We start from the raw sequence: 21,538 nt of genomic DNA, 5'->3' as shown, positions 1-21,538 counted from the left end.
GTGAGGGTATGTTGCAAAAAGTGCCTCCACCACAGGTAATACTACCGCTTACCAGCTCCCTAGGTCTCCTTTCATAGAGACCCAACGTGCCTTAGGCTTTTACCCAGCCTCGGGTGTTGCGGTAGCTGTCAGCGCTAGAGAAATTTCCCTCAATTTCAATAGGAGATGTCATCTCGTATGGTATATATTCGTTCATGAGCCGGGAAAAGATATGAAGCATCCATAGTGTAATACGTTTTTAAAAAATTTTATTAAATAAAAAATATTGCACTTACAATTAGGTAGATATTAGTTCAGCGGTGGATAACAATAACACGAGCCGGCCGGCTCTCGTATGCTGCCCGTAACTTCCGGGTTCAGCGGAGTATGTGGTGACGTCAGCACGCCGCTCCTCCCTACGCCGTTTCGTAACAGATGACGTCTTCCAGGGGTACGGGCGGCGTGCTGACTCACCGCCATATGTACACTACACAACAAGCGGAACGCCCAGTTCTGAACTCCTGGTGTCCCTCAATCCGCCATTTTGGAAAAAGGCATGTGCCCTGAAATCCTAAAAAGGCTGGTATTCAATTGCCTGATTGTAACCAGAATTACCGGGCATCATAATTAGCCAATTGATCAATGAAAAATATGAATAATAACAGAAAACGTTTCATTAAAAATTCTATACAGATTGGCATTTGCACGGACTTGTCTTACATTGACTAAAATGGTAGTGTCATCACATTTGATAGACATTAGCCAATCAGTTTAAAGGATTCACTCAAAATTAGTGGTGCAGTTCGAAACTACTGCACCCATTTTAAGGTAAAAAATGCGCTACTAAAAAATATTTATAAAAATAATTATTTATAAAATTATTTAAAAATAAATGGACAAAAATGTCAGACATGTCTTAAAACCACATATTCCTCAAATTCCCACTATATGGAATAATTAATGGTTAGACTAAAACTGAAATAATTGTTATAATTACGGACTCATGCACCAACTGTAGTAGGATGCTTATCATCACGGAATAAAATCCGTGTTTATGATGTCTGGCCTGAATACGAAAAAATTAGTTGTTCTTATCACTTCCTAATTATCAGTTCTATATATAGGCAGATAGACAAATATCTCATTGATAATCATCACTTAATAGGCCTAACCTATCCTGATTGTAGTCAGACCACTAATGATGAGGTGCCTATAAAATGAGAACTGCAAAAATTTCTCTACTAAACGTACCTTTGTCGAGGGAGAAAAAATTAGAACCCCCTAGCAAAAAGATTATGATTACTATCAATGTTGGGGTAGGTTGGAATACCTTGAGACATCCCTAGAATACATGTCCCTTAGTTTACATATTGTGGATATGTCCACATTCTCCTTACCTCCATATTTACTCATCGAGTTAGAAAAAAATGTGTTATAGATAAAACGGCCTTCCTTATCTGATCCCCCAAGTTAGCAAAAACGAAAACAAAAATCTTAAGGTCCCCAGGAGTTCAGAATGGGGTAAAAACAATGACATTCTAGCTATTGTCAATAAAAGAATTTACATCTATATCAACATTCAGGCCGTATGGGGTGTAGCAACGTACCCTATGTATCCAGGCCATTTCGAGCCTGGACAATTCCCTCACTAAGGAGCTACCTCTCCAATGAGCGCTGAACCTATCTATCCCAAGAAAGATTGTGTTAGCAGGGTTATGGTTGTGATGGGTAGCATAGTGTATGGAAACAGAATGGAATTTAAAGCCATTCTTAATATTTGTAATATGCTCCCCCAAACGAACTTGCATAGGTCGTTTAGTCCTACCTATGTACTGAAGCCCACACGGGCATTGCAATAAGTATACAACACCCGTTGAGCTACATGTGATAAATGGTTCAATACGGTGTTCCTTAGATGTACTGCTTGAGATAAATGATTCTGTTTTTCTCTGTCTGCTTTTATTCAGTGTACAGATCTGGCACCTACGGCATTGGTGGTATCCAGAAAGGTTCTGAAAGAACGATACCCTCTTGATGGGTGGGTCCACAACATTGGGGGCGATTTTATCGCGAAGAGAGGGGACTCCTCTAAACACTATTTGTGGTCTATCGGGTATGAATGTCTTGATGACTCTATCATTTCCCAACAAGTGCCAGTGTTTACAGAGAATGTTCTTGATACGATAGTGTTGGGTAGAATAAGAGGTGATAAATGGTATAATTGGTCCATCTTTAGTTCTCCCAGAACTTTCTTGGAGCAAGGTGGCTCTATCGATTTGTTCCACCTGTTCCATAGTTCTTCCTAGGGAATCGCCATCATAACCCTTCTCCTCTAATCTCTTTTTGATAATGCCCGACTGTGTTCTATAGTCGATTATATCTGTACAATTCCGCCTCATTCTTATAAACTGGCTTTTCGGGATGGACTTAAGCCAAGAGTCATGATGGCAGCTCCCCAGGGGGATAAAGGCATTACGGTCTGTTTTTTTAAAGAACGACATTGTTCTAAATGTGTCCCAATTCTTTATTATGGTGAGATCAAGAAAATGTATTCTATCATAGCTCATTTCATGGACGAACTTTATACCCCTATCATTATTGTTGATAGAAGAAAAGAAGTCCTCTAGTTGGGGGCCCGTACCATCCCATAGGAGGAGGACGTCATCTATATATCTGGCCCAGAAACGCAAATATGGGTTTCGGTCCTTATAGATGACGTCCTCCTCCCACTTACCCATAAAAAGGTTCGCCAGACTGGTGGCATATTTAGCCCCCATAGCTACACCACGTTGTTGTCGGTAGTATTGGTGGTGGAACCAAAAATAATTGTGTCCCGCCACATATTCAAGTAGATCTATAATAAAACTCTGTTGTTGTTTAGGTAAAGTAGACAGCTTATTTAAGTAGTACTTGACTGCGGCTATCCCTAGACCATGGGGTATAATAGTGTACAAAGATGTAACGTCCGCCGTCACTAGCAGAGTGTGGTTTTCAGGTCTAATATCAGACAGTAAATTTAATACATGTCTGGTATCCTTCAAATATGACGGTAATTGCTGTACCAATGGCTGGAGAAAATTATCTATGTACTTGCCCACCCGGGACGTGATGGAATCTCTCCCACTCACGATGGGACGACCCGGGGGGCAAGTAAGGCTCTTGTGAATTTTGGGTAAACAATATAATATTGGTACCCTAGGTGCTTTCGGAACAAGAAAGATTTTCTCTTTTTCATTAAGAATGCCTTTTTGAAAACCCCTCTCAATTAAGGGTAATAACGCTTTTTTGTATTTGACAACGGGATTGCTTGGCAAAAGGACATAGGTGTCCTTGTCTCCCACTATATTGTACATTTCTCCTAAGTACTTATCTCGGTCCAACACTACAATCCCCCCGCCTTTATCCGCACGGCGGATAACCAAATTTTTATTATTACGAATTGAATCTTATCCTTCCTCTAAGTTCCTGTCCATCTTAGGATTGAAGTTTTTTATACGTTCCAAATCCCTCAAGAGGACGTCCCTAAAAACTTTTAATGTAGGAGCCAGAACACCGGGGGGTCAGCAGAGCGATTTCAGATTCAGTGAGGGTCTGGGAGCTCAAATTAAAGATACCATCGCCCTTTATTTCTTTAACTTTTTTTGACTGTGCTCTCCTCCCCCCTCTGGTTCCTCTTTGTTTTCCACTGGTCCTTTTACTCCTTGATTTGCCCTGGGAAAACCCCAATTCTGTTGTACATGATTCGGTTCAATGGGTCTATTAGAATAATCTCCGAGGTCTCATTCTCCTCTTATCATGGTCCTCACGAAGATTACTAGAAGCTTGGGGACTATACCCCCCCGGGCCTTCTCTGTCTCTTAGGGGGAAGAAACGGTTATGTGTATCAATCCCATATTCATAATCCTGATCATCATCTCTTACTGAATAAGACCGATTCCCCCCGATAGGCGCCTTGATCATATCGTATGTCGGGGCCCTGATTATAGTATGATTCTTGATTATAACCTCCCCTAGTGTAGGACAGATCCCTTTCATGGTTATATTGTGGTCCATAATTATATGGATACCCATAATTCCTACCATAATTTCCTGTGTGTTGCGGTGGTGGCCTATGGCGACTATAGAACACAGGTGGGCATTATCAAAAAGAGATTAGAGGAGAAGGATTATGATGGCGATTCCCTAGGAAGAACTATGGAACAGGTGGAACAAATCGATAGAGCCACCTTGCTCCAAGAAAGTTCTGGGAGAACTAAAGATGGACCAATTATACCATTTATCACCTCTCATTCTACCCAACACTATCATATCAAGAACATTCTCCGTAAACACTGGCACTTGTTGGGAAATGATAGAGTCATCAAGACATTCATACCCGATAAACCACAAATAGTGTTTAGAGGAGTCCCCTCTCTTCGCGATAAAATCGCCCCCAATGTTGTGGACCCACCCATCAAGAGGGTATCGTTCTTTCAGAACCTTTCTGGATACCACCAATGCTGTAGGTGCCAGATCTGTACACTAAATAAAAGCAGACAGAGAAAAACAGAATCATTTATCTCAAGCAGTACATCTAAGGAACACCGTATTGAACCATTTATCACATGTAGCTCAACGGGTGTTGTATACTTATTGCAATGCCCGTGTGGGCTTCAGTACATAGGTAGGACTAAACGACCTATGCAAGTTCGTTTGGGGGAGCATATTACAAATATTAAGAATGGTTTTAAATTCCATTCTGTTTCCAAACACTATGCTACCCATCACAACCGTAACCCTGCTAACACAATCTTTCTTGGGATAGATAGGTTCAGCGCTCATTGGAGGGGTAGCTCCTTAGTGAGGGAATTGTCCAGGCTCGAAATGGCCTGGATACATAGGGTACGTTGCTACACCCCATACGGCCTGAATGTTGATATAGATGTAAATTCTTTTATTGACAATAGCTAGAATGTCATTGTTTTTACCCCATTCTGAACTCCTGGGGACCTTAAGATTTTTGTTTTCGTTTTTGCTAACTTGGGGGATCAGATAAGGAAGGCCGTTTTATCTATAACACATTTTATTCTAACTCGATGAGTAAATATGGAGGTAAGGAGAATGTGGACATATCCACAATATGTAAACTAAGGGACATATATTCTAGGGATGTCTCAAGGTATTCCAACCTACCCCAACATTGATAGTAATCATAATCTTTTTGCTAGGGGGTTCTAATTTTTTCTCCCTCGACAAAGGTACGTTTAGTGGAGAAATTTTTGCAGTTCCCATTTTATAGGCACCTCATCATTAGTGGTCTGACTACAATCAGGATAGGTTAGGCCTATTAAAGCGGAGTTCCACACAAAAATGGAACTTCCGCTTTTCAGAACCCTCCCCCCTCCGGTGTCACATTTGGCACCTTTCAGGGGGAGGGGGGTGCAGATACCTGTCTAAGACAGGTATTTGCACCCACTTCCGGAATAGACTTCCATGGGAGTCTACGCCTCTTCCCGTCCCCACCGCGCTGTCTCCTGGGAAACACACAGCTCCCAGGAGAGAGCGGGGACCACTTGGGACGCGCAGCGCGACTCGTGCATGAGCAGTAGGGAACCGGGAAGTGAAGCCGCAACGCTTCACTTCCTGATTCCCTCACCTAGGATGGCGGCAGCAGCTGCCGAGAAGCGAGCGGGTTCTCTGCGTCGCCTGCCGACATCACTGGACCCTGGGACAGGTAAGTGGCCATGTATTAAAAGTCAGCAGCTGCAGTATTTGTAGCTGCTGGCTTTTAATATTTTTTTTTTTTTGGCGGTGTGGGTGGACCCCCGCTTTAAGTGATGATTATCAATGAGATATTTGTCTATCTGCCTATATATAGAACTGATAATTAGGAAGTGATAAGAACAACTAATTTTTTCGTATTCAGGCCAGACATCATAAACACGGATTTTATTCCGTGATGATAAGCATCCTACTACAGTGGGTGCATGGGTCCGTAATTATAACAATTATTTCAGTTTTAGTCTAACCATTAATTATTCCATATAGTGGGAATTTGAGGAATATGTGGTTTTAAGACATGTTTGACATTTTTGTCCATTTATTTTTAAATAATTTTATAAATAATTATTTTTATAAATATTTTTTAGTAGCGCATTTTTTACCTTAAAATGGGTGCAGTAGTTTCGAACTGCACCACTAATTTTGAGTGAATCCTTTAAACTGATTGGCTAATGTCTATCAAACGTGATGACACTACCATTTTAGTCAATGTAAGACAAGTCCGTGCAAATGCCAATCTGTATAGAATTTTTAATGAAATGTTTTCTGTTATTATTCATATTTTTCATTGATCAATTGGCTAATTATGATGCCCGGTAATTCTGGTTACAATCAGGCAATTGAATACCAGCCTTTTTAGGATTTCAGGGCACATGCCCTTTTCCAAAATGGCGGATTGAGGGACACCAGGAGTTCAGAACTTTTTTTAAAATTTTTAAAACGTATTACACTATGGATGCTTCATATCTTTTCCCGGCTCATGAACGAATATATACCATACAAGATGACATCTCTTATTGAAATTGAGGGAAATTTCTCTAGCGCTGACAGCTCCCGCAACACCCGAGGTTGGGTAAAAGCCTAAGGCACGTTGGGTCTCTGTGAAAGGAGACCTAGGGAGCTGGTAAGCGGTAGTATTACCTGTGGTGGAGGCACTTTTTGCAACATACCCTCACACTCATCACGTCCAGTGTTGGAACTGCATGTCACCATTTATGAAAGATCTTTAAGCCACCCCCTGGAAGAGTGTCTACATCAGTGGACTTTTTTATTTTTGAATATTTTTTGGTCTGTTGTAGAGGACTTATATATTTAAACAATTTTTATTTTATTTATGAAATGTTTTCATATATATCTTTTCACTATCTTGTTTTCTGTGCACATATCACGGGTGATAGTGAACACTTTTTATATATAAGTGTATATTGGCATGACTCAGAAAGATTCATGTAGAGAATCATTATATACAGCGTAGCAATAAAAACTGACATGTATTCCAATCCAACTTCCCTCTATCCAAAGCTAAAAAAAAAAAACTTTGCCTTTAGTTATACTTCAACCACTTGCTGACCAGCTGCCGTCATTGTACTGCGGCAGGTCAACTTGTTCCTGCGAATCGCCGTCATTGCACGTCAGCTCAAGAACTCTAGTTTGTGGGCAAGCATGTGCCCACTGGCCAGCGGGGGGAGCCAATCAGACTCAATGTCTGCTGGCCACCCGCGATCATTCCCCGCAGTGACAGAACAGGGATCTGCCTGTGTAAACAAGGCAAATCTCCATTCTGACAGGGGAGGTCACACAGATGCTGTCTTTCTGCTATGCAGGAAGACGGATCTATGTGTTTCCCCAGGCAGCCCATCCCCCATACAGTTAGAACACACCAGCGGGGAACACATTTAAACCCTTGATCTCCCCTGATGTTAACCCCTTTCCTGCCAATGTCATTAATACAATAAAAGTGCATATTTTAGCACTGATTACTGTAATAATGTCACTGGTTCCCAAAAATGTCAGTTAGGTGTCCTGATCTGTCTGCCACAATGTCGCAGTTCCACTAAAAATTGCAGATCATCTCTATTACTAGTAAACAAAAAATAATATTAAAAATGCCATAAATCTATTCCCTTTTTTTATAAATGCTATACACTTTGTGTAATAAAGAAGAAAGAAGGACGGCGCCCTCTAAGTGCATCATGTATGTTAAAAATATTTATTACAATAGATAAAAACACTCACATTTGAGTTGCTAAAAACCAGCATGTAAAGTAGTTTCATCCGCGTGCTCTCGGGGGATGTGGGTGTCACGGACCAGTGGGGGGGTTCCTGGGATGTGAGTCCTGTGACCTGGGTCCTTGTAGCTGTTCCAGTGGTGCCGAGGGTCCTCAGAGCCTCCGGCGGCCAGGATGTCGGTCATGGATCCGTGGAGCGCCGTGTTGACCTGCGTCTACACTTCCGGGAGCAGGGTGAGGAGGGCGGTGCTTCGTGTTCGGAGCATGCATGCTCCTTCATCAGGCTATGCTGGTGGCCATATTCAGTGTGGGAATTTATACCATAGGCACTGGGAGGGGTGGAGAGGTGATTGAGAGGAGGGCGGGACTATGTATTAGGCGCATAGGTAACCATGGAGATGAGGTGTACACAATGTGAAAGGGGAGTGAAGGGAGACAGGGAGTGGGCGGGGCGGGGAGTGAGGAGGGAGGGATGGAGATATGCAAATGAGTATGTTGTGGTAAGAACATATATGTGTGTATATGGATCGTGGGGTAAGGAGAAGGCGGTCTATATGAAGAGGAATGTTGTATTGATCATAGTGGACGGGAACAAAAAAAAAAAAAAAAAAAAAAAAAAAAAATATATATATATATATATATATATATATATATATATATATATATATATATATATATATATATATATATATATATATATATATATATATATATATATATATATATATATATATATATATATATATATATACATATACATACACATATATATAAAGAACCATTTATATAGGATCCTTTCACACACATATACACATATATACACATTTAAATGACGCATAAGATTGTATATATTGTATATATGTGTATATGTGTGTGAAAGGATCCTATATAAATGGTTCTTTATGTTTACACACATATATACATTGTACATGTTTTATTCCTTTTCCATCATTGCGTCATTTCTTCTCATATATACCACCCATCTCTCCCTATAATTATATACCTCTTTAATTATATACCATTTTCTGCATTTTTGTATTCCCTTCTCATATGTGTTTACGTGTATATATATATATATATATATATATATATATATGTATATATATATGTATATATGTATATATGTATATATGTATGTATATATATATATATATATATATATATATATATATATATATATTTTGTTCCCGTCCACTATGGTCAATACAACAATACCCCACGATCCACATATATGTTCTTACCACAACATACTCATTTGCATATCTCCTCCCCCCTCCTCACTCCCCGCCCCGCCCACTCCCTGTCTCCCTTCACTCCCCTTCCACATTGTGTACACCTCATCTCCATGGTTACCTACGCGCCTAATACATAGTCCCGCCCTCCTCTCAATCACCTCTCCACCCCTCCCAGTGCCTATGGTATAAATTCCCACACTGAATATGGCAGCATAGCCTGATGAAGGAGCACGTATGCTCCGAACGCGAAGCACCGCCCTCCTCACCCTGCTCCCGGAAGTGTAGACGCAGGTCAGCACAGCGCTCCACGGAGGATCCATGACCGACATCCTGGCCGCCCGGAGGCTCTGAGGATCCTCGGCACCACCGGAACAGCTACCAGGACCCAGGTCACAGGACTCACATCCCAGGAACCCCCCACTGGCCCGTGACACCCACATCCCCCGAGAGCACGCGGATGAAACTACTTTACATGCTGGTTTTTAGCAACTCAAATGTGAGTGTTTTTATCTATTGTAATAAATATTTTTAACATACATACATACTACACTTAGAGGCCACCATCCTTTCTTTTTTAATTGTTCCAGAGCTTCTTCTAGCTTTTATAGACTGGCTGCCTTCCATTTATTCAGCATCATTTTATCCTTACATGGACTAATACCTGAACTTGTTGTGAAACATTAACTACCACCACCAAGTTCCCCCTCTCAGGAACCCCCAACCCACCCCCTTCCCACCACCATTTTTAGTTATATGTACTCGGCTACATCCATTGTGAGCCATATTAACCCCTTGATCGTTTATACATTTTGCGTAAACCAGTCAATATACGCTTATTGCAATTTTTTTTTTTTTACCAAAAATATGTAGAAGAATATATATCGGCCTAAACTGAGGAAGAAATTTGTTTTTTTATATTTTTTCTTGGGATATGTATTATAGCAAAAAGTAAAAAATATTGCTTTTTTTTTTTTTTCTTTAAATGTTTTTGTTTACAGCGCAAAAAATAAAAACCTGCAGAGGTGATCAAATACCACCAAAAGAAAGCTCTATTTGTGGGAAAAAAAGGACGTACATTTTATTTAGTTACAGTGTCGCACGACTGCGCAATTGTCAGTTAAAGTGGCGCAGTTCTGTATTGCAAAAAATGGCCTGGTCATTAAATGCGCATTGAATGCGCTCTCCCTAACCTGTAGTTGGACATATACCGTAAGCCTAAATTTGTACTTTCTTGTGTTTATGCATGTGCACATTTGTTCATTTGCCTGGTATCTCTCCAGCAACATAATAATGCCTGTTTTTCGTCTAGCTGTGTAGCTGCAGTTTGGGGAGAGACTATTATGGTGTATTTAGGCAATTATACCAAATCTTGTTGAAGATGATTGACTGAGACCAGTAGTAAATTCTTCTCTTTAATCTATAGCAATAATTGCAAATTGCTTTACTTGACTTTTACTTGCTCTGTGACGCTTTTGTAGAATTTATGTTCAGAAATTGAAATACTCTCAAACACTTTTCAAAGCTGGCAGAAAACTAATTTCTACAGTGTACCTCTGTGAGTTCTATAGAGCCAAATTAATTTGACATTCTTTCGTTCAACGCTCGATTTCTAAATGTAACCCTACAAGAAAAAGACAATTCCATAGCTCAACTCACCAACCAGTCTGCTGACCAACCAAATTTACCTGTCTAACCGTATGTTAAAGGCAGGGGTTTAGTTAGCACACATTTGCAAACGCATTTGAAAGCTGCAAGGCCTCGTCAAGGCACCCTGTATTACTTGCAGTCCTAACACTAAATTTATAAGTGTCTCCACAGTGGAAGCACATGCATTGAATGGATAGGTGTGAGACAGGTGAGCCAGGAGGCCGCCCTAGCCCCCTTAAAGGGACAGGACACACACTGGACACCCAGCAATAGCAGCAGAGGCGTCCAGTGTGTCCCCGACCCAAATATACAAACGGTAACAAGACACTGGTCACCGCCCACACCCATAACTGGCCTTCACAGTAAGGAGCACATGGAGGGCATATACATACAAGAAAAAGACAATTCCATAGCTCAACTCACCAACCAGTCTGCTGACCAACCAAATTTACCTGTCTAACCGTATGTTAAAGGCAGGGGTTTAGTTAGCACACATTTGCAAACGCATGTGAAAGCTGCAAGGCCTCGTCAAGGCACCCTGTATTACTTGCAGTCCTAACACTAAATTTATAAGTGTCTCCACAGTGGAAGCACATGCATTGAATGGATAGGTGTGAGACAGGTGAGCCAGGAGGCCGCCCTAGCCCCCTTAAAGGGACAGGACACACACTGGACACCCAGCAATAGCAGCAGAGGCGTCCAGTGTGTCCCCGACCCAAATATACAAACGGTAACAAGACACTGGTCACCGCCCACACCCATAACTGGCCTTCACAGTAAGGAGCACATGGAGAGCATATACATACAAGAAAAAGACAATTCCATAGCTCAACTCACCAACCAGTCTGCTGACCAACCAAATTTACCTGTCTAACCGTATGTTAAAGGCAGGGGTTTAGTTAGCACACATTTGCAAACGCATGTGAAAGCTGCAAGGCCTCGTCAAGGCACCCTGTATTACTTGCAGTCCTAACACTAAATTTATAAGTGTCTCCACAGTGGAAGCACATGCATTGAATGGATAGGTGTGAGACAGGTGAGCCAGGAGGCCGCCCTAGCCCCCTTAAAGGGACATATATTGTTATCGCTCTTGAGGAAGCGTAGTTCATACGCGAAACATGTCGAGCATCGAACAATTTCAACATATGAACTGATTATGGAATTGCTATCTAGCCACCTCTTCGGACTGATCCATATTTGAAGCATATACTGTAGATGGTGTTGTATAGCAATTATCTAAACGTAGGCATATGTTGTGTTTTTAATAATATTTTCGTCTTTTTTGTTACGTGTCTTTCGATATTAATAAAATAAGAATTTTTATCTACAATTTTGTTGTGCCTAAAAAGTCCAAAAGTCCCTTCTCCTTCTTTTTTGGTATATGCAATTGCTAGGACGTGGCACAGTATTATCTTATGTGTATCCACGGCACCACTCCGTGTGACGATACACTTTTTTCACATTTTTCTTAATTGAAGAAAAAAGAATTATAAGTGCACAGTGAACGCTACTAAAGATTAAATACCAAACCTTCCCACAGGTCATCTCAGATGGATAGTCCATATAAGAATAAATCTGTTTTTCCAAACGGTATTATGCTATGTGGCCCCCCTTCTTTATTCTTATATGGACTATCCATCTGAGATGACCCTTGGGAAGGTTTGCCATTCACTTTAAGTTCCGTCAGAAGTGTGGACATGTCCTGAAGCTTTGCTACCATCCAGTCGTGAGGTTCCCCCTTTTGATTACCCATTGGGGTTACAAGCTTGATTGACTCATTGAACGTACGTTCCTATGAGTTCAATCCTTCTGGTAAGCCTTCATTTTGTCCTTATGTGGAGGGTCCATCACACTTTTGCATGTGTTATCCACGTGGTGAATAAGGAACTATACATACCTTTGGACTAACATCAGTCCTTTTCAGCTTTAAAACATCTGAAGAACATCAGAGACTTTGTTTATTTGTCAAGCTACTACATTTTGCAATATCTGCTGTTTGACTTAGACGTTTTTCTTTATTCTTATATCTTTATAAGTTTTTTAAACCCACAGCGCTACACTTGTATATGCATTTGAAATCCTGTGGGAGTAACACTACAGGAGGGAAGGGTGTAAGCCAGTTTTCTAATTTTTATAGGTGTTGGGGGCCCCACCTGAGGGGATTCATCCCACCTGGTGACCATAATCACTGAGGTTGTAACTCATGGAAAATCCAAAATTTTAGAACAGGATGTGAGTGGAAATCTTCTAATGGGAAGATTTAATTTTTTCATGCAATATCCAAAGCAAAAACAAAAATAGTCTATACATTTACACTATACACTATGCATCACGGGGATCGTTGGTGCGCAACTCCGCAACTCCGATTTAGGTACAGAGTCTCTGACAGAGACTGTTTACCACATTATCAGTTGTGTCCAATCACGGCTCATCACAATGTAAACAGGAAAAGCCATTGATCAGCTTTTCCTCACTCGCGTCTGTCAGATGCGAGTAGAGGAGAGCTGATCAGTTGCTCCTCTGACGGGGGGGGGGTGTGCTGATTGATTATCAGCACAGCCCCCCCGAGGGTGCCCACACTGGACCACCAGGGATGCCACCAGGGCCACCAGGGATGCCACCACTAGTCACCACCAGGGATGCCAATCAGTGCCCACAATGGATGCCAATCAGTGACCACAATGGACATCACTGATTGGCAGGCATTATTGTTTGGCACTGATTGGCATCCATCAGTACCATCCATTAGTGTACATTAGTGCCACCTATCAGTACCCATCCATGCCCATTCCTGACACCTATCAGTGCCCATCCATGCCACCCATCAGTGCCCATCTGTGCCACCTATCAGTGCTCATCCATGCTACCTATCAGTGCCCATCCGTGCCGCCTATCAGTGCCCATCCATGCTGCCTTTCAGTACCCATCAGTGCCATCTATGTGTACCCATCAGTGCTGCATATCAGTGCCACCTATCAGTGCCCATCAGTGCCTCCTATCAGTGCCCCATCAGTGCCCCATCAGTGCCGCATATTAGTGCCCATTATCAGTGCCACCTCATCAGTGCCACCTCATTGGTGCCCATCAGTGCCACCTTATCAGTGCCCATCAGTGCAGCCCCATCAGTGCCCATCAGTGAAGGGGAAAACTTACTTATTTACAAAGTTTTGTAACAGAAACAAAAAAAAACATTTTGTTTTCAAAACTTTTGGTCTTTTTTTTACTTGTTTAGCAGAAAATAAAAATCCCAGAGGTGATCAAATATCACCAAAAGAAAGCTCTATTTGTGGGAAATGATAAAAATTTAGTTTGGGTACAGTGTAGCATGACCCCACAATTGTCATTCAAAGTGCGACAGCTGAAAATTGGTCTGGGCAGGAAGGTGTATAAGTGCCTGGTATTGAAGTGGTTAATTACTTTCTTAGAACAGACCTAAAACAAAAGAGGGATGAGTGAATATATAACTATCAATGAGCAACAACACATCATCTGCTGAATGATACATATTGAAGTCAGTTGTGTGATTGAAGGTGTTGCTTATGTATGTAATTACTTTATCATTCAGTACTCATAGCAGGGGCGTAACTACCACCATAGCGACCCATGCGGGCGCTATGGGGCCCGCAGCCGAGTGGGGCCCAGTGAGGATGAGAGCACCGCCAGCACAGTCTCCCAGCCAAGGGAAGAGAGCGGAGAGAAAGAGGCGAGCAGTCCGTATCAGCAGAGAACTGAATTGCCTGATGTAATAGCTTTCATTAGAACTTCCAGTGTTCCCGGTGCTCACGTGACATAGCTCCACCTCTTGGCCCGGCGCCTTTGATAGACAGAATGCCAATCCAATGCGGGACATGTGACGTCATCAAAGGCGTCGGGCCAAGAGGTGGGGCTATGTGACGATGAGCCCCGGGAAGACGGGAAATTCAAATGAAAGCTATTACAGTGGGCAATCCCGCTCTCTGCTCATCCGGGTGGCTTGCCTCTTCCTCTGCATAGGTGAGGCTGTATGGGGCACAGGCAGACCAGGCTGTATGGGGCACAGGTCACGCTGTATGGGGCACAGGTCACGCTGCATTGGGCACAGGTCACGTTGCATGGGGCACAGGTCACGCTGCATGGGGCACAGGTCATGCTGCATTGGGCACAGGCCACGTTGTATGGGGCACAGGTCACGCTGTATGGGGCACAGGTACCGCTGTATGGGGCACAGGTCACGCTGCATGGGACACAGGTCACGCTGCATGGGGCACAGGTCACGCTGCATGGGGCACAGGTCACGCTGCATGGGGCACAGGTCACGCTGTATGGGGCACAGGTCATGCTGTATTGGGCACAGGTCACGCTGTATGGGGCACAGGTCATGCTGTATTGGGCACAGGTCACGCTGCATTGTGCACAGGTCACGCTGTATGTGGAACAGCTCATGCTGCATTGACACTAGGGCAGCTGTGTGGGGGGGGGGGCTGTTTGCAGGGGGGCCCCAAACAACATTTTGCTATGGGGCCCTGCTATTTCTAGTTACGCCCCTGACTCATAGATATTTAAACATTTAATTATTTATCTAACTTATTGCTAACCTAAGTTCAAGATCTTAATTACCATCAACCCTTCAAGAGAGCAAATCCTCATGATCTGCTTTTCCATGTCAGTGGAACTGACCTACCTTGAAACATCTAGGCAGCTACCTGCCCTTGAACCAGCTCCACTGCTGGACAAGATTTTGATCGACCAAAAAATCTTAGATTGCCTCACTTTGCTTAGGCGGGCCGAATAATTATTATAAAAAGGAATATAGTTTTTGTTATATATATATATATATATATATATATATATATATATATATATATATATATATATATATATATATTCTTTCCTGTTCCACATACTAATGTTACCAGTACCCCTGCCTAGAGCTTTTTCATAACGTTTTAATTTCTTAATCATTTTGTCATCTGATACGGACAAAGCCTAGATTCAAAAGTTCTACTTTGATAAGGACTAAGCTCCAAGTTGGCCTAGGGTTGCCACATTTTAGAAGATACTTTGAAGAAGTAATCCTAACCAGACATCTAAACTGGACTTTTTGTAGTCCCCCAAAGTAATGCATTTTAATCAAGTTCTAACTATGCAGATCTCTGTCTACCATGCTCTTATATATCTTTATATGTATGCATTTCATCTAACTACTGTAGCTGATTTCTACTTCCTTGGGCGTATCTTTAGAATATATATATTAATGGTCTTTTAATTCTCAAAAGTCCCTTCCAGACAAGATGCCTAGACCTTTAGACCAGCCTTTCTCAATCAGGTCCCATAACACCATATGGTTCTCCCAGAAATTGCTAAGGGTTCCCTGGGCAGTGAGCAGTAGGGGATTCATTTTACATCTACAGTATACTATCCACCAATGTAAGGGGGCACTTTTCCACTGATCCCCAATCTAAGGGAGCATTTCTCCATGAACCATGGAAATTACAGTCCTCGCTGCTTGTGTTTCTTTTGTGGCAATTTTTATTTTATTTTAATTTTATCTTATTGAAAATAATTTTTGTATCGAACATAAGAGTGTAAAAAAGATCCTCCCCAGGTGTCAAATACGCTATAGGTTTTATCTATAAAAAATTTGTAGGACAAATGTGACAAGCATTCACCCATCCACAAATTATTTTAAAATGTGCTGATCATGCAAATGCATCATAAGCTGTAGATATAACCATTTTAGCATGGGCTGCCTGAGAACTGAAAGTTATGTTAAGGGTTCCCCTGTGGTAAAAATGTTGAGAAGGGCTTCTTTAGACCTTAATCCACAGAATGTTCCTGCTGATTATTTTATCTGCTCAAGGGTAGTAAACCCTTGGTTGAAATGTGGAGCATATCCATTTAAATACTGCAGACCTGCCCAAATTAAACATTTTTGCTGCTTGCTTGCAGGCGAGGCCTTGATGTTATTTTGTTTGGTAGAAATGGGTTAAGGTTTAGTAACTCGGGGATTGACGGTGTACTGTTTTGGCCTTCCCCCTGCGTATGTCACTTCCCATTAAGAAGGTATATAGGCAGGAGGAGATCGAACCCCATGGTCTGTTGAAAGTAACAAGCGTGACCATACACGTGGTGATGTAGTAATTTAACCAAAAGTGGGGCTAATCCATAGCAGGACCCTAATAGGGGACAAAGGACTGAACTTTTACTAGTCACTTAACGGGGAGTGCGAACAACAAAAACTTAAAATGCACCACAGCCACAGCACTGAACCACTTGCCGACCGCCTCACGACGATATACATCGGCAGAATGGCACGGGCAGGCAGAATCACGTACCGGTGCCCGAGGTGGTCGGCTTTGGTCTGGGAACGATGAGAGGTGAGGGGGAGACCATCCGTTCGTGGCCCCCTCCTCGCGATCGCTCCCAGCCAATGAGAATCTTCCTTTGTTGCTGTATGCTAAACAGCAGCAAAGGAAATGATGTCATCTCTCCTCGGCTTGGTATTTTACGTTCCGGCGCTGAGGAGAGAAGACATCACTGTGAGTGTAAAACACACACACACTCAGTAGAACATGCCAGGTACACATTACACCCCCGATCACCCCCAATCACCCCCCCCCCGTCACACTGACACCAAGCAGTTTTTATTTTTATTTTTTTCTGATTACTGCATGGTGTCAGTTTGTGACAGTTAGTGTGGTAGGGCAGTTAGTGTTAGCCCCCTTTAGGTCTAGGATACCCCCCTAACCCCCCCTAATAAAGTTTTAACCCCTTGATCACCCCCCGTCGCCAGTGTCACTAAGCGATCATTTTTCTGATCGCTGTATTAGTGTCACTGGTGACGCTAGTTAGGGAGGTAAATATTTAGGTTCGCCATCAGTGTTTTATAGCGTCAGGGACCCCCATATACTATCTAATAAAGGTTTTAACCCCTTGATTGCCCCCTAGTTAACCCTTTCACCACTGATCACCGTATAAGTGTTACGGGTGACGCTGGTTAGTTTGTTTATTTTTTATAGTGTCAGGGCACCTGACGTTTATTACCGAATAAAGGTTTAGCCCCCTGATCGCCCGGCGGTGATATGCGTCGCCCCAGGCAGCGTCAGGTTAGCGCCAGTACCGTTAACACCCATGCACGCAGCATACGCCTCCCTTAGTGGTATAGTATCTGAACGGATCAATATCTGATCTGATCAGATCTATACTAGCGTCCCCAGCAGTTTAGGGTTCCCAAAAACGCAGTGTTAGCGGGATCAGCCCAGATACCTGCTAGCACCTGCGTTTTGCTCCTCCGCCCGGCCCAGTCCAGCCCACTCAAGTGCAGTATCAATCGATCACTGTCACTTACAAAACACTAAACGCATAACTGCAGCGTTCGCAGAGTCAGGCCTGATCCCTGCGATCGCTAACAGTCTTTTGGTAGCATTTTGGTGAACTGCCAAGCACCAGCCCCAGGCAGCGTCAGGTTAGCGCCAGTACCGCTAACACCCGCGCACGCACCGTACACCTCCCTTAGTGGTATAGTATCTGAACGGATCAATATCTGATCCGATCAGATTTATACTAGCGTCCCCAGTAGTTTAGGGTTCCCAAAAACGCAGTGTTAGCGGGATCAGCCCAGAAACCTGCTAGCAACTGCGTTTTGCCCCTCCGCCCGGCCCAGCCCAGCCCACCCAAGTGCAGTATCAATCGATCACTGTCACTTACAAAACACTAAACGCATAACTGCAGCGTTCGCAGAGTCAGGCCTGATCCCTGCAATCGCTAACAGTTTTTTTGGTAGCATTTTGGTGAACTGGCAAGCACCAGTGGCCTAGTACACCCCGGTCGTAGTCAAACCAGCACTGCAGTAACACTTGGTGACGTGGCGAGTCCCATAAGTGCAGTTCAAGCTGGTGAGGTGGCAAGCACAAGTAGTGTCCCGCTGCCACCAAGAAGACAAACACAGGCCCGTCGTGCCCATAATGCCCTTCCTGCTGCATTCGCCAATCCTAATTGGGAACCCACCGCTTCTGCAGCACCCGTACTTCCCCCATTCACATCCCCAACCAAATGCAGTCGGCTGCATGAGAGGCATTTTCTTTATGTCCTCCCGAGTACCCCTACCCAACGAACCCCCCCAAAAAAGATGTCGTGTCTGCAGCAAGCGCGGATATAGGCGTGACACCCGCTTTTATTGTCCCTCCTGTCCTGACAATCCTGGTCTTTGCATTGGTGAATGTTTTGAACGCTACCATTCAGTAGTTGAGTATTAGCGCAGGGTACAGCGTTGCACAGACTAGGCACACTTTCACAGGGTCTCCCAAGATGCCATCGCATTTTGAGAGACCTGAACCTGGAACCGGTTACAGTTATAAAAGTTAGTTACAAAAAAAAGTGTAAAAAAAAAAAAATATATATAAAATAAAAAATAGTAGTTGTCGTTTCATTGTTCTCTCTCTCTCTATTCTCTCTCTATTGTTCTGCTCTTTTTTACTGTATTCTATTCTGCAATGTTTTATTGTTATTATGTTTTATCACGTTTGCTTTTCAGGTATGCAATTTTTTATACTTTACCGTTTACTGTGTTTTATTGCTAACCATTTTTTTGTCTTCAGGTACGCCATTCACGACTTTGAGTGGTTATACCAGAATGATGCCTGCAGGTTTAGGTATCATCTTGGTATCATTCTTTTCAGCCAGTGGTTGGCTTTCATGTAAAAGCAATCCTAGCAGCTAATTAGCCTCTAGACTGCTTTTACAAGCAGTGGGAGGGAATGCCTCCCCACCGTCTTCCGTGAAATCAAAAATTTACAACCTTAGAAATCCTGAAGGCGGTGATTGGTTTTCGGGGCCCCGTACGCAGCTAGGCTCCCAAAAAGTCCCACACATGTGGTATATCCATACTCAGGAGAAGCAGCTAAATGTATTTTGGGGTGCAATTCCACATATGCCCATGGCCTGTGTGAGCAATATATCATTTAGTGACAACTTTGTGCAAAAAAATAAAAAAAAATTGTCACTTTCCCGCAACTTGTGTCAAAATATAAAATATTCCATGGACTCAACATGCCTCTCAGCAAATAGCTTGGGGTGTCTACTTTCCAAAATGGGGTAATTTGGGGGGGGGGGGTTGTGCCATCTGGGCATTTTATGGCCTTCAAAACTGTGATAGGTAGTGAGGAGTGAAATCAAAAATTTACGCCCTTAGAAATCCTGAAGGCGATGATTGGTTTTCGGGGCCCCGTACGCGGCCAGGCTCCCAAAAAGTCCCACACATGCGGTATCCCCGTACTCAGGAGAAGCAGCTAAATGTATTTTGGGGTGCAATTCCACATATGCCCATGGCCTGTGTGAGCAATATATCATTTAGTGACAACTTTTTGTAATTTTTTTTTTCTCATTATTCAATCACTTGGGACAAAAAAAATTAATATTCAATGGGCTCAACATGCCTCTCAGCAATTTCCTTGGAGTGTCTACTTTCCAAAATAGGGTCATTTGGGGGGGTTTTGTACTGCCCTGCCATTTTAGCACCTCAAGAAATGACATAGGCAGTCATAAACTAAAAGCTGTGTAAATTCCAGAAAATGTACCCTAGCTTGTAGACGCTATAACTTTTGCGCAAACCAATAAATATACTCTTATTGACATTTTTTTTACCAAAGACATGTGGCCGAATACATTTCGGCCTAAATGTATGACTAAAATAAGGTTTATTGGATTTTTTTTATAACAAAAAGTAGAAAATATCATTTTTTTTCAAAATTTTCGGTCTTTTTCCGTTTATAGCGCAAAAAATGAAAATGGCAAAGGTGATCAAATACCATCCAAAGAAAGCTCTATTTGTGGGAAGAAAAGGACGCAAATTTCGTTTGGGTACAGCATTGCATGACCGCGCAATTAGCAGTTAAAGCGACGCAGTGCCAAATTGTAAAAAGTGCTCTGGTCAGGAAGGGGGTAAAGCTGAAGTGGTTAAAATAGGGAATGAACAATGGCATGATTTTTTTGGGATGATGCACTGTTCTGTGATTAACAACTAAGGAACTGAATGTACAATTGATTTTATTCAGTAAAAGAAGTTCTGGTTAAGTAACAATTCCTGGTCTGATTTTCTTGATAAAAAAAGAGAGAATGTGCTTCTACAGTATATATGTGAACTGGGGAATGAAGTGTCAACCTTTAAGTTAACCCTCTGAGTGATGAAGTGAATAAAATAGAAATAGGAAGGAAGAGCAGCCAGCTCGGGAGAGGGAGTGTTGGTGGCTGGTGATGGAGTTTCTGTAGGGGGGGGTGGCCTGGCACATAGTGCACCCTACCTAGTGGCTGGGTTACTATGTTAAGGCCCACTGTGAAACGGAAATCTCCTCGGGACTTGGCCTTGAACCATGGTGTGCAAGCCTCGCAAAGCATGTGCGGTACCTTCTGGCTGAACATGACAAAGTGTAGAGTGTGAGAAAAGCTGGTGAAGAAAAACTAGCACTCAACACTATTTCCCTCAAAATGCCTCTGTAATCAGTGCTAGGACAGGTGTCACTGGCAGGTGAAAGGATATTATCCTTCTGTATGTGGGGCCCCGGTGATGTAGTTTGGCTTTTGGCCAAACAATACAATACATCTAACATGCAGTTGCCCCATGCTAACATGTTCTCACAACTATTCCCTCAAAAACTGAATGTCATTGAACAAAAGTATTGCATTCTTCAATTAGCCTATATATCTTCTATTTCCTCCTCCATTGAGGAAATTAACTAAGTTTTTGGCCCATTGGTATAGGATTCTATTCCACTTTGGCCAGATTCCAGGAAGTAAATAAGTGTAAAACTATATGCGCACTGCGCAGTTAGAAGGCCAGCACCTATGCACTATAACCCAGATATCAGGCAGAAAAGAAATAGTTTAACTAAAGTGTAATTTGGGCACTTGTATTTCCTAGAAAGCTTCATCACT

The sequence above is a fragment of the Aquarana catesbeiana genome, linkage group LG04, assembly GCF_042186555.1.
Source record: "Aquarana catesbeiana isolate 2022-GZ linkage group LG04, ASM4218655v1, whole genome shotgun sequence".
In the NCBI taxonomy this organism is placed as follows: domain Eukaryota; kingdom Metazoa; phylum Chordata; class Amphibia; order Anura; family Ranidae; genus Aquarana; species Aquarana catesbeiana.
This window is presented reverse-complemented; position numbering follows the sequence as displayed.